Below are 12,133 nucleotides of genomic sequence, written 5' to 3' on the forward strand. Positions count from 1 at the left end.
CCAAAGAGGCAAATCATAGCCAGTAAAATACTATGTTTTGCCTGATTTAAAAACTATATTAAACACACTTGTAGAAGTTTACAAAAAAATTTTAGTTGTAACAATATTAATATTCCTGTGAATGTACATATATACACATATTATTATTTATATGAATGTGCATACACACATTTTTTTCTAGTTAGATATAATTAAAATTAAAATCTGGTACTTAAAATAGTACCAGAACTGTACTTACTGAACTGTATAGCCTGGCCAAATTACAATTCAGTCTTTAAAAGATATTTGAAAAGATGTTAGACTTTAAAATTTTTTCCATTGGTTGTAACTAAAAACATATAAATGTTCTCTTTATCTCCTGTTTTCCTAGCTGAAAATGTTCTTTTCTTTTGAAGTGTTCTCCCAATCAAAATTGAATGAATAAGAGTTCAAATGAGGTATTTGCATGTTAAACGTTCTTTTACAATTCATTACATGAACAATACACAAAAGTTACCAAAACTAATGATGTTTAGACATTATAAGCAAAAGTTGGATGGGGTTTTAAAAGTAATTATGCATATATTTCATGCATTCTATATATTTTTCAAATATTTCTAACTGCATATTTAAAGTCATGCTTGTTTTTATGTATAGTATATGCACATGCTTATAGATATGAATTATTTCTTCATAGTTTTCTTCTCAGTCAAATGAGATACATATGCTCTGTCAAATGAGATACCTATGCTCTGAAAATTTCCAAGATTTATGTAGAGGAAACAAGAAACTTCTATGATATAAGAAAAAATTGAAATTTTTAAAAAACTGAAGTGAAAATGTATAAGAATAAATACAATTATTGAATGAAACAGTATAAACTAGGCATCACCATACCTCAGCAACATTGCAAGTCTAACCAGAAAAAAACTCTCCAAAGTAGCTTGCTTACGAAGTGCTTCCTATCATGCTCTTCAACAAAAGCTGTAGCTAGATTTCACTGCATTGTATTTCAGAGAAAGTATTCTCCCTAGAGCTAATAAAATTAAATCAGAGTGTGTTGGGTACTTCATATATGCCGGATACTATGCTAAGCATTAAGGAAGATTCAAATATTTGAGAAGTTCTCACCTTCCAGAAGCTTATAATCATTCCTGCTGAACTTAAAGAGATCCTAATCGCCATAAAGAACTTTAATTCATTCTTCATATACATAAACTACTCTGAGAGAAGACAAATTTATTAAATCTTCCAAAGTGCCAGACATTTTGAAAACACCCAAACAACTCTTAAAGTCAATCAAACCACTGAATCATAATTGTTAAGTCAAATAATGTGAGTAAAATTGTCCAATTGAAAAATTGATATTTAACACTAGAGTTGAAACCAACATACTAGATTGAAAAACACTTTCAGTCTCATAGAAATATTAGACAATTTTACTGTTATTTTCATTTTTTAAGTTTATCATTTGTTTGTACATAGAAAATTAATTACTTATGTGATTTATTTTTCCCTAATAAAAAATTGGGGGATAAAGCAAAACACCATAAGTAGAGCATATTCTCATGGTCTATGGTCCTTTTCTACCTGATCTTCCAACTAAATGGAAACTAGGCTTTTTCCATTAACAATATGAAATAAGTGGCTCCTGCCAGCACACTTCTCAGTGAACAAAATGGGTAATATTAAAAGAGCATCAGTTGGTATTAACCAGCAGTTTCAACAGTGGCCACAAACTGAGTGGATAAGGAAATGAAATTACTTTCTCAGTCCTTGGAGCCATTATTAAAGTTTTTGAGGCTCAAAGAAAGAAAGATCTTGTGCATCTTACGTTGCCTCTGCCTTTCTTGCAGATTATCTTAAAATTTTATTCCCAGAAGTTATCCTGAGTACTAAATTTTCTTAAGAATTATTTTTGGCAAGTCAGGATTATGTGATTAAGGTTTCACCAAGTCTCAACTGGAATTAATTTCTAGAAGACACTGTCCCATATCCCCTGATTCAGCATTTCATTCTTTATAGTTTCACAGTAATGTCAGCCTACAGGCAATTTTACCAGCCAATTTTTTGCTCTATATTTATATTAGTATCATGATAATATGTGTGATACATCTGAGAAAGGGAAGCAAAATAGTAGTCTGGAAAAATACAATATTAATATTTATAAAGGTAAGTTTTATGAAATCTCAGTTTCAGCTAATTTTGCTTCAGAGGATGAAAGAGCTCCCCTTAGGCACAATTTGTCCAGTTTTGCTCACTCATATAACATCTTAAGCATCACTTTACAAATGAGGCTGTGCATTTTCATGAAGAGTTTCTCATTTAAGTGTAAAAACGGAACTGAATATTTGCTGTTGAAAAGAAATCGTACCATTGTCAGATTGCCCAAAAACAAATATTGTGGAGATTTCTTCTGAAATTGAGTAGGAAGGGTAATCGACTTTGCATAAACTTCCTAAAATACGCATCTCTACACATCTCATGCTGAGAAAAAGAGAAAGTGTATCTTTTTTAAAAGAAGTTTTTATTTATAAGCCACTCAGAGTAAGTGAGACAAGTAAATACATGAACCCTGAAAAGTTAAGGCCTTTTTTTCTCAGCAAATGTGTGATACTTTTGAAGTTAGTGATGTGTCACCTGTAGAAATACGAGCCATGAATAGCAGTCATCCAAAGTTAAATAATGCAATTGCAAGGCTTTTACTAAGCACATGCACACTAGAATGGAGGTACTATATTGTTTATGTGAAGCCAGTGTTTTCTGATAAGATTTTTGAAAATTAGGATGGGCTGGAACTACATATGGGAAAAGAGATTGCAATCACTGTAATTAATCCACAATATTTTGAAAGCAAATTAAAAAATCCATTTTTATTACTTGTTTATAATTGAGTCAGGTCACAACCTCTTTGAACATTACATGATACATGTTACTTACGCCACAAGACCTTCTTGATCTTGGGTTGACTTGGAGTTTTGACCTTGCCCCAGAACACAAAGCATTCTTGTTAGCTGATGGAGAGGTCACTGGGCTTACAGTACAGTCTTGGTGTTTTATTTTAACTGTTCAATAATAAGGTGAAGAGGAATACTCCTGAGAATGACCATAATAGATTTACACCTTTTTGTTATTAAGGCCTCTTAAGATAATTGTTTTCCAAATTATAATATGATCTTTTTAGAATTTCTAGATTTAACATTGTTTATGCTGGTCAGATTCCATTTTTGCTGTTTCACATTGTGTTAATTTTCATTAAGTTTTTTACATTTGAGACCTCTTAGGTTCATTTAAAATTCATTGCCGCATATTTTTCTCTTAAGATAACAAGATCAAAGTTATGGTTCTGTTCCTCAGAATAACTGTATTAAATGTTTTAATGCTGCTCATGTATTGAAAAGTTATTTATGTGTGTGTAAACATATAACATTTTATATGTAAATATGTGTTTAACATAGATAAGTGCATAAAAATACATTTCAATTAGACATTAATATTACAAACCTCATTTAGGTATTGAGAGGGCTTAAACAGGCCTCAAAAGAAAAAAATCAACATTCTTTTTTAGAATGTATCGTCTGAATAAAATATCTAAATATTTGATTTTTAAATCAGCAGTCTGTAACCTAGGCTAGTTTTCCTTAAAGTCATTAAGGACGTGGATATCTTTAAATGTTTGCTGATTTTTACTAAATATTACCTTGTAAGTGAGATTTTATGATCATTTCACTTCTAAGTATCCAATCAGAACTAGTAAAGGCTATATAAACATTAGGATTCATGATGATCCCCTTTGAAAAACTAATTCATCTTGTCCCAGAGTTTCAGATGTTAAAGAAAATGTTAACAACATGTGGAGAAATGATGTATTAAGGAATTGGGAACATAAATCTGCATCATATTCAGTTAGCCAGTTTTTCATTAATTATAGTCATGATGTCTTGAAGGATTTTATTTACATAAAATCATAGTAAACAGTTTTGCATGTATGATTTTTTTAAAGGGAGAGTCTTTTTATGGGCGAGTTCTCTACTCAATTTTACCTTAAATATTTTCTAATAATTTACCAAAATAAAAAAAATGAACTAATCTCATTATGGTTTTTCTTCTTTTAACATGAACTTTATTGATGTATAGTTAACAAAATAAAAATGCACATATCTTATGTGTATAGTTTGAGTTTTGACAAATGTATACATTGGCATAAACACTATCACAATCAAGATATTGAACAATTCTCTCACCCCAGAGAGTACCCTTGTTGTTATTTGCAGTCAGTCTCCCAACTCCCAATTCAGGCAACCACTGGTCTAATTTCTATCACAGAATAAGCATAACTACTCTAAAATAAGATAAATTATCTTACAGTAGTTATGCTTGTTCTATAATTTCATATGATTTAAATTATATAATTTGTTGCTGATCTGGCCTTATTTGCTCATAATGGTGTTTTCCTCCAGAGTGGCTGTATCAATTTACATTCCCACCAACAGTGCAAGAGAGTTCCCTTTTCTCCACACCCTCTCCAGCATTTATTGTTTGTAGATTTTTTGATGATGGCCATTCTGACCGGTGTGAGGTGATACCTCTTGGTAGTTTTGATTTGCATTTCTCTAATGCTGATCTGGTGATACCTCATGGGTAGTTTTGATTTTCATTTCTCTCATGCTGATCTGGCCTTATTTGCTCATAATGGTGTTTTGGGGACATACCAAATTGTTCCATGTATTAATAGTTTTTCTTTTATTTCTGAGTACTGTAATACTATTGATATATACCAACATTTATCCATTCATCTGTTGATAGAAATTTAGTCTGTTTTCACTTTTCAGCTATTATGAATAACGTTACTTGATCATTCATGTATGTCGCTTTATGTAGGTAAATTGTTTGTGTAACTACCGTAGGTGACTAAGAGTGGAATTACTGGTCCTTTTCAATTTCTCTCAGCAGTGTTTTGTAACTAACAGTGTGCAGATCCTGGGATAAATCTCAGCTGGAAATGATACGTGTATTTTAAGTATTTTTTCTTGATTCAATTTGCCAATAGTTTTCTGTGGATTTCTGCATCTATATTCATAAGACGTATTGGTCTGTAATTTCCTTTTTTAATAGTGACCTTGTCTGATACTTTGCATCAAGAATGTCCTTTCCTGATTTATGTATCAAGGGAATAATGGTCCCAAAAATGACTTGAGAAGTATTTTCTCCTCCTCTGTTTTCTAAAAGCACTTGCTTAAGATTAGAATAATCTCTTCAGTATTTGATAGAATTCATCAATGAAATCATGTGGCCTCAGGGTTTCATTTGAGAAAACTTTTTTTCTTAAAATTTTTATTAGAGTATAATTGATTTACAATGTTGTACTGGTTTCAGGTGTACAGCAAAGTGTATCAGTTATACATATACATATATCCACTCTTTTTTAGATTCTCTTCCCATATAGGTCATTACAGAGTATTGAGAAGAGTTCCCTGTGCTATACAGTAGGTCCTTATTAGTTATCTGTGTAATATACAGTAGTGTGTTTTTGTCAATCTCAGTCTCCCAATTTATCCCTCCTCCCGCTTTCCCCTGCTGGTAACCATAAGCTTGTTTTCTACATCGGTGACTCTATTTCTGTTTTGTAAATAAGTTCATTTCTACTACTTTTTTTAGATTCCACATATAAGTGATATCATATGATATTTGTCTGTCTCTGACTTATTTCACTCAGTATGACAATCTCTAGGTCCATCCGTGTTGCTGCAAATGGCATTTTTTGTTCTTTTTTATGGCGGAGTAATATTCCATTGTATATACATACCACAACTTCTTTATCCATTCTTCCATCAATGGACATTTAGGTTGCTTCCATGTCCTGGCTACTGTAAATAGTGCTGCAAAGAACACTGGCATACATGTATCTTGTCGCATTATGGTTTTCTCCAGATATATGTCCAGGACAGGGATTGCAGGATCATATGGTAGGTCTATTTTTAGTTTTTTAAGGAATTTCCATACTGTTCTGCATAGTGGCTGCACCAATTTACATTCCCACCAACAGTGTAGGAGGGTCCCCTTTTCTCCACACCCTCTCCAGCATTTACAGCTTGTAGATTTTTTGATGATGGCCATTCTGACTGGTGTGAGGTGCTATCTCATTGTAGTTTTGGTTTGCATTTCGCTAATAATTAGTGATGCTGAGCATCTTTCCATGTGCCTGTTGGCCATCTGTATGTCTCCTTTGGAGAAGTGTTTATTTATGTCTTCTGCCCATTTTTCGATTGGGTTATTTTTATCTTGTTGTTGAGTTGTATAAGCTGTTTGTGTATTTTGGAGATCAATCCCTTGTCAGTTGCTTCATTTACAACAGTTTGCTCCCATTCTGTGGGCTTTTTCATTTTGTTTATGGTTTCCTTTGGTGTACAAAAGCTTTTAAGTTTAACTAGGTCCCATTTGTTTATTTTTGTTTTTATTTTCATTACTCTTGTAGGTGGATCAAAGAAGATCTTGCTGTCAGAGTGTTCTGTGTATGTTTTCCGCTAAGAGTTTTATATTATCCAGTCTTACATTTAGGTCTTTAATCCATTTTCAGTTTATTTTTGTGTACAGTGTTAGGGAATGTTCTACTTTCGTTCTTTTACATGTAGCTGTACAGTTTTCCCAGCACCACTTATTGAAGAGGCTGTCTTTTTTCCATTGTATATTCTTGCCTCCTTTATCAAAAATAAGGTGATCATATGTGCGTGGGTTCTTCAGAACCGTTTTTTTTATATTACATACATATGTGTCAGCATATGGTCTTTGTTTTTCTCTTTCTGACTTACTTCACTCTGTATGACAGAATCTAGGTCCATCCACCTCACTACAAATAACTCAATTTCATTTCTTTTTGTGGCTGAGTAATATTCCATTGTATATATGTGCCACGTCTTCTTTATCCATTCATCTGTCTATGGACACAGATTGCTTCCATGTCCTGGCTATCGTAAATAGAGCAACAATGAATATTTTCATACGTGACTTTTTGAATTATGGATTTCTCAGTGTATATGCCCAGTAGTGGGATTGCTAAATTGTATGGTAGTTCTATTTTTAGTTTTTTAAGGAACCTTGATACTGTTCTCCATAGTGCCTGTATCCATTTACATTCCCACCAACAGTGCAAGAGGGTTCCCTTGTCTCCACATCCTCTCTAGCATTTATTGTTTGTAGATTTTTTGATGATGGCCATTCTGACCAGTGTGAGGTGATACCTCCTGGTAGTTTTGATTTGCATTTCTCTAATGATTAGTGATGCTGAGCATCCTTTCATGTGTTTGTTGGCAATCTGCATATCTTCTTTGGAGAAATATCTATTTAAGTCTTGTGCCCATTTTTGGACTGGGTTGTTTGTTTTTTTGATATTGAGCTGCATGAGCTGCTTGTAAATATTGGAGATTAATCCTTTGTCCATTGCTTTATTTGAAAATATTTTCTCCCATTCTGAGGGTTGTCTTTTGGTCTTGTTTATGGTTTCCTTTGCTGTACAAAAGCTTTTAAGTTTCATTAGGTCCCATTTGTTTGTTTTTGTTTTTCTTTCCATTTCTCTAGGAGGTGGGTCAAAAAGGATCTTGCTGTGATTTATGTCATAGAGTGTTCTGCCTATGTTTTCCTCTAAGAGTTTGATAGTGTCTGGCCTTACATTTAGGTCTTTAATCCATTTTGAGATATACAGATTGCCAACAAACACATGAAAGAATGCTCAACATCATTAATCATTAGAGAAATGCAAATCAAAACTACAATGAAATATCATCTCACACCAGTCAGAATGGCCATCATCAAAAAATCTGGAAACAGTAAATGCTGGAGAGGGTGTGGAGACAAGGGAACCCTCTTGCACTGTTGGTGGGAATGTAAATTGATACAGCCACTGTGGAGAACATTATGGAGGTTCCTTAAAAAACTACAAATAGAACTACCATATGACCCAGCAATCCCACTACTGGGCATATACCCTGAGAAAACCATAATTCAAACAGAGTCATGTACCAAAATGTTCATTGCAGCTCTATTTACAATAGGCAGGACATGGAAACAACCTAAGTGTCCATCATCGGATGAATGGATAAAGAAGATGTGGCACATATATACAATGGAATATTACTCAGCCATAAAAAGAAACGAAACTGGGCTATTTGTAATGAGGTGGATAGACCTAGAGTCTGTCATACAGAGTGAAGTAAGTCAGAAAGAGAAAGACAAATACTGTATGCTAACACATATATATGGAATTTAAGGGAAAAAAATGTCCTGAAGAACCTAGGGGTAAAACAGGAATAAAGACACAGACCTACTTGAGAATGGACTTGAGGATATGGGGAGGGGAAGGGTAAGCTGTGACAAAGTGAAAGAGAGGCATGGACATATATACAGTACCAAACGTAAGGTAGATAGATAGTGGGAAGCAGCCGCATAGCACAGGGAGATCAGCTCAGTGTTTTGTGACCACCTGAAGGGGTGGGATAGGGAGGGTGGGAGGGAGGGAGAAGCAAGAGGGAAGGGATGTGGGAACAGATGTATATGTATGACTGATTCACTTTGTTATAAAGCAGAAACTAATAAAAAAAAAACGAAATTAAGATATTTGTAATGAGGTGGATGGACCTAGAGCCTGTCATACAGAGTGAAATAAGTCAGGAAGAGAAAAACAAATACCATATGCTAACACGTATATATGGAATCTAAGGGGAAAAAAAGAAGGTCATGAAAAACATAGGGGTAAGACGGGAATAAAGACACAGACCTACTAGAGAATGGACTTCAGGATATCGGGAGGGGGAAGGGTAAACTGGGACAAAGTGAGAGAGTGGCATGGACATATATACACTACCAAACATAAAATAGGTAGCTAGTGAGAAGCAGCTGCATAGCACAGGGAGATCAGCTCTGTGCTTTGTGACCACCTAGAGGGGTGGGAAAGGGAGGGTGGGAAGGAGGGAGACACAAGAGGGAAGAGATATGGGGACATATGTATATGTATAACTGATTCACTTTGTTATAAAGCAGAAACTAACACACCATTATAAAGCAATTATACTCCAATAAAGATGTTTAAAAAAAGAACAATGGATTTACATCTGACAAATTAATGTGCTAAATAATGTCAAAATGTTCTTGCAAGTGCTTTGATGAGAGAAAATATCTAAACATGTAGGAAAAATACAGTAACCTAGTAAACAAAGTGAACAATTCAGAAAAATACTAAGAATTCTGAAATAAACAGGGCTAAGCAGCCTGAAATCATGGGATAAAATCTGTGATAGCAAGTTCAAGCTGAAGCTACAGATGTTCTTTAACATTCTCCAGTCACAGTAAATAAGAGTCTTGCCTTTAATAGCCAAAAGGAATAAGAGCCAATGCTTAGGGTTCTAGTAAGATGAATAGGAACACTTAAAAAGCTATATCTTAGCAAATAAGTAGATTAAGGTTCTCCAACTAGCAAAAAGAGAAAAGAAGGTAGTTATTATGTTTCAGACTGAACTCCCAAGTATGGGGGAGTAGGAGGAAAAATTCCCATCTAAGAATTTCTAATTACAGGTTTGAATATGTAATTTATATTAACAGTTTGTTCTTCAAGCCCCAATATGTAGAACTCACTTAAAGTGATCTTATTGGGTATTTGAGTCTCTGAAAGGACACATTCTCAACCTGCGATTCTCAAGGTTCCCAAAGATAAACGTCCATCAAACATGAGTTTCAAATACAAATTTTAAAGAAAAGGTTTACCATGGGTCAAAGCCAAAAAAAAAACCAAAATTGGCTATTTAGGACTTTTAAAGTTTCAGTTAACAGAATTGCCAGGAACAAAATGAAAAAAGTTTTGAGAAGCTTAGAATGTTTAAAATATTACCAATTTTGAGAAAATGAGATAATAAAAACAATATATTTGAAGAAAACAACTCCAACTAGACATGTGGAAATTTTAAAAAAATTAAAAAAATAAATTGAACATTTAGATACAGCAAAAGAGAGAATTAGTGAACTAGAGGGTATATGTGAAGAAAGTACCCAATATATAACTCAAAGAGAATAGAATGGAAGGTATTAGATAGAGGTTAAAATACGTGGAGAGTAGAATGAAATATGGCACCTGTTTATTTAGTGTTTCACAGGATGGAAATCAAATAATGACTGACAGTTTTCCAGAACATTTACTAGACATGATTTTTCAGGTTCAGGAAGTTCTGAAAATCCAAAGCAGGACAAATAAAAGGAATAAATGTTTCTTCACATAACAGTAAAACTTCATAACATAAAATCTAGGTAGCAGTAAAATTGAAAAGACAATTCCTGAGAATAAAAAATAATTAGCAACTGATAACCTACTTCACCTCAACAATAGAAGCCAGTAAACAAGTGGAAAGATAACTTCCAAAATCAGGAGGCAATGACTAGCTATCTAGATTTTTATACCAAGTCAAGCAGCCTTTCACCACCTGGTTGAAATAAGGACATTTTAAGAACAAACTAAACCAAATAGTTTGTGATAAGCCAGCCCTATTTAAAGGAATTTCTAATGATATACCTCAGGGAGAAGGAAATGATCCCCTGAAATGTGTCTGTATTGCAAGAAGAAATAGAAGTGATAAAATCAGTACACATATGGCAAAAGTTATATTTCTTAACTTTATAATAAAGCAGAAATAAATATTTTAGAGGATGTAGTCATAAGCAAATACAAAACACAAAGTATAGAGGAGTGGTCAAAAATAAAAATATTCTAAGCCTTGTGTTCTCCATTGAGAGGAGAATAAAAAGATGTTAATTAATTTTTAAGGTATATTAATTTTAGTAATAACCACTAAAAGGAGAGAAAGACTAATTAACTCCCAGAACAATATAGGGAATGAATATAATTAAAAATAAATTGATTCAAAAGAAGACCTAGAAAGAGAAAGGGGGGATTAAAAAAAAAAACTGGAAGAGCATGATAAATAGCAAGATTAAAATAACATTAAAAAAAACTATTAGTAATCATAATCAATGTAATGTAAAGTTCCAGAATGACAAACTGGAAGAAACCACAATATATCTGCTTCTTATGAAAACCTTTAAAGGAGAGATTGAAAACAAAGTCTGGAAATGAAAGAGCAGAAAAAGTGATACCAAGCAAACACTAAGCTAAAGAAATATATTGCATCTATATTAGCAGCAAGGAAAATGTACTTCAAGAAAAGAAAGCCTTATTCAGTCTACTTAATCAGTGATTAAAACTACAGTTCACCTGAGAGATAGAACATCATAAAATGCATGTATTTAATAATATCAATAGAGATAAAAAATCGAGATTTATGGAGATAATGACAAATTTAACATCAGAGCCAAAGCTTTAGTTTATTTTCTTAGCAGACCAAGAATGAGTATTTCAGTGGGACTAATCAAAATATACTTTATTTTCAAGCACACATATCAATCTCAAGCATCAACATCAAGTTGTAGACTGAGCATCAACAAAAGTCAAAGAATGTAAATCATACAGTCCTTTGTGACTACAATATAAATGAAATTAGTGTTTAGTGTAAAAAGAGAACTTCAAGGACTTTATATTTGGAAATACATTCTCCTAAACTTTCATTTTAAAGAATCCATTTTAATGAAAGTGAGAAGTAAACAATAATATAAATATCTATAAACACTTATAGAATTAAATTAAGGGGTGCTTCAAGGGAAGTTTATAGCTTTAAATAATTACATTAGAAAAGAATAAAACTATAAAATATTACTAAGAAAAAAATAATGACAGAACAAACCCAAATTAAATACAATGGAGGTATTAACAGAGAAAAACAATAGTTAAGGAAATAAAAGACAAAGATAAAATGGAAAGGAACCATAAGGCCAAAAACTAGTTCTTTACAAAATTTAATAAAATAGGAAACTCTCTGGAAAAAAACTTGAATAATCTAAAGAGAAGACACAAATTTGGCATTATTATAAATGACAAAACTGATATAAATATGAATTGAGAAAATAGAATATTTTAGAAATTTATTCCAAAAACATAAGAATTTAGATTAATTCTATACTTTTCCTAGAACAAAATTTAGTTTATTTGTATAGAAGAAATAAAATACCTAAATATTACCTACAGTCATTAAATACATTACATCAGTATATTCTAATTAAT

The sequence above is a fragment of the Mesoplodon bidens genome (genome assembly GCF_964165515.1).
Source record: "Mesoplodon bidens genome assembly, chromosome: 4".
Taxonomy (NCBI): Eukaryota; Metazoa; Chordata; class Mammalia; order Artiodactyla; family Ziphiidae; genus Mesoplodon; species Mesoplodon bidens.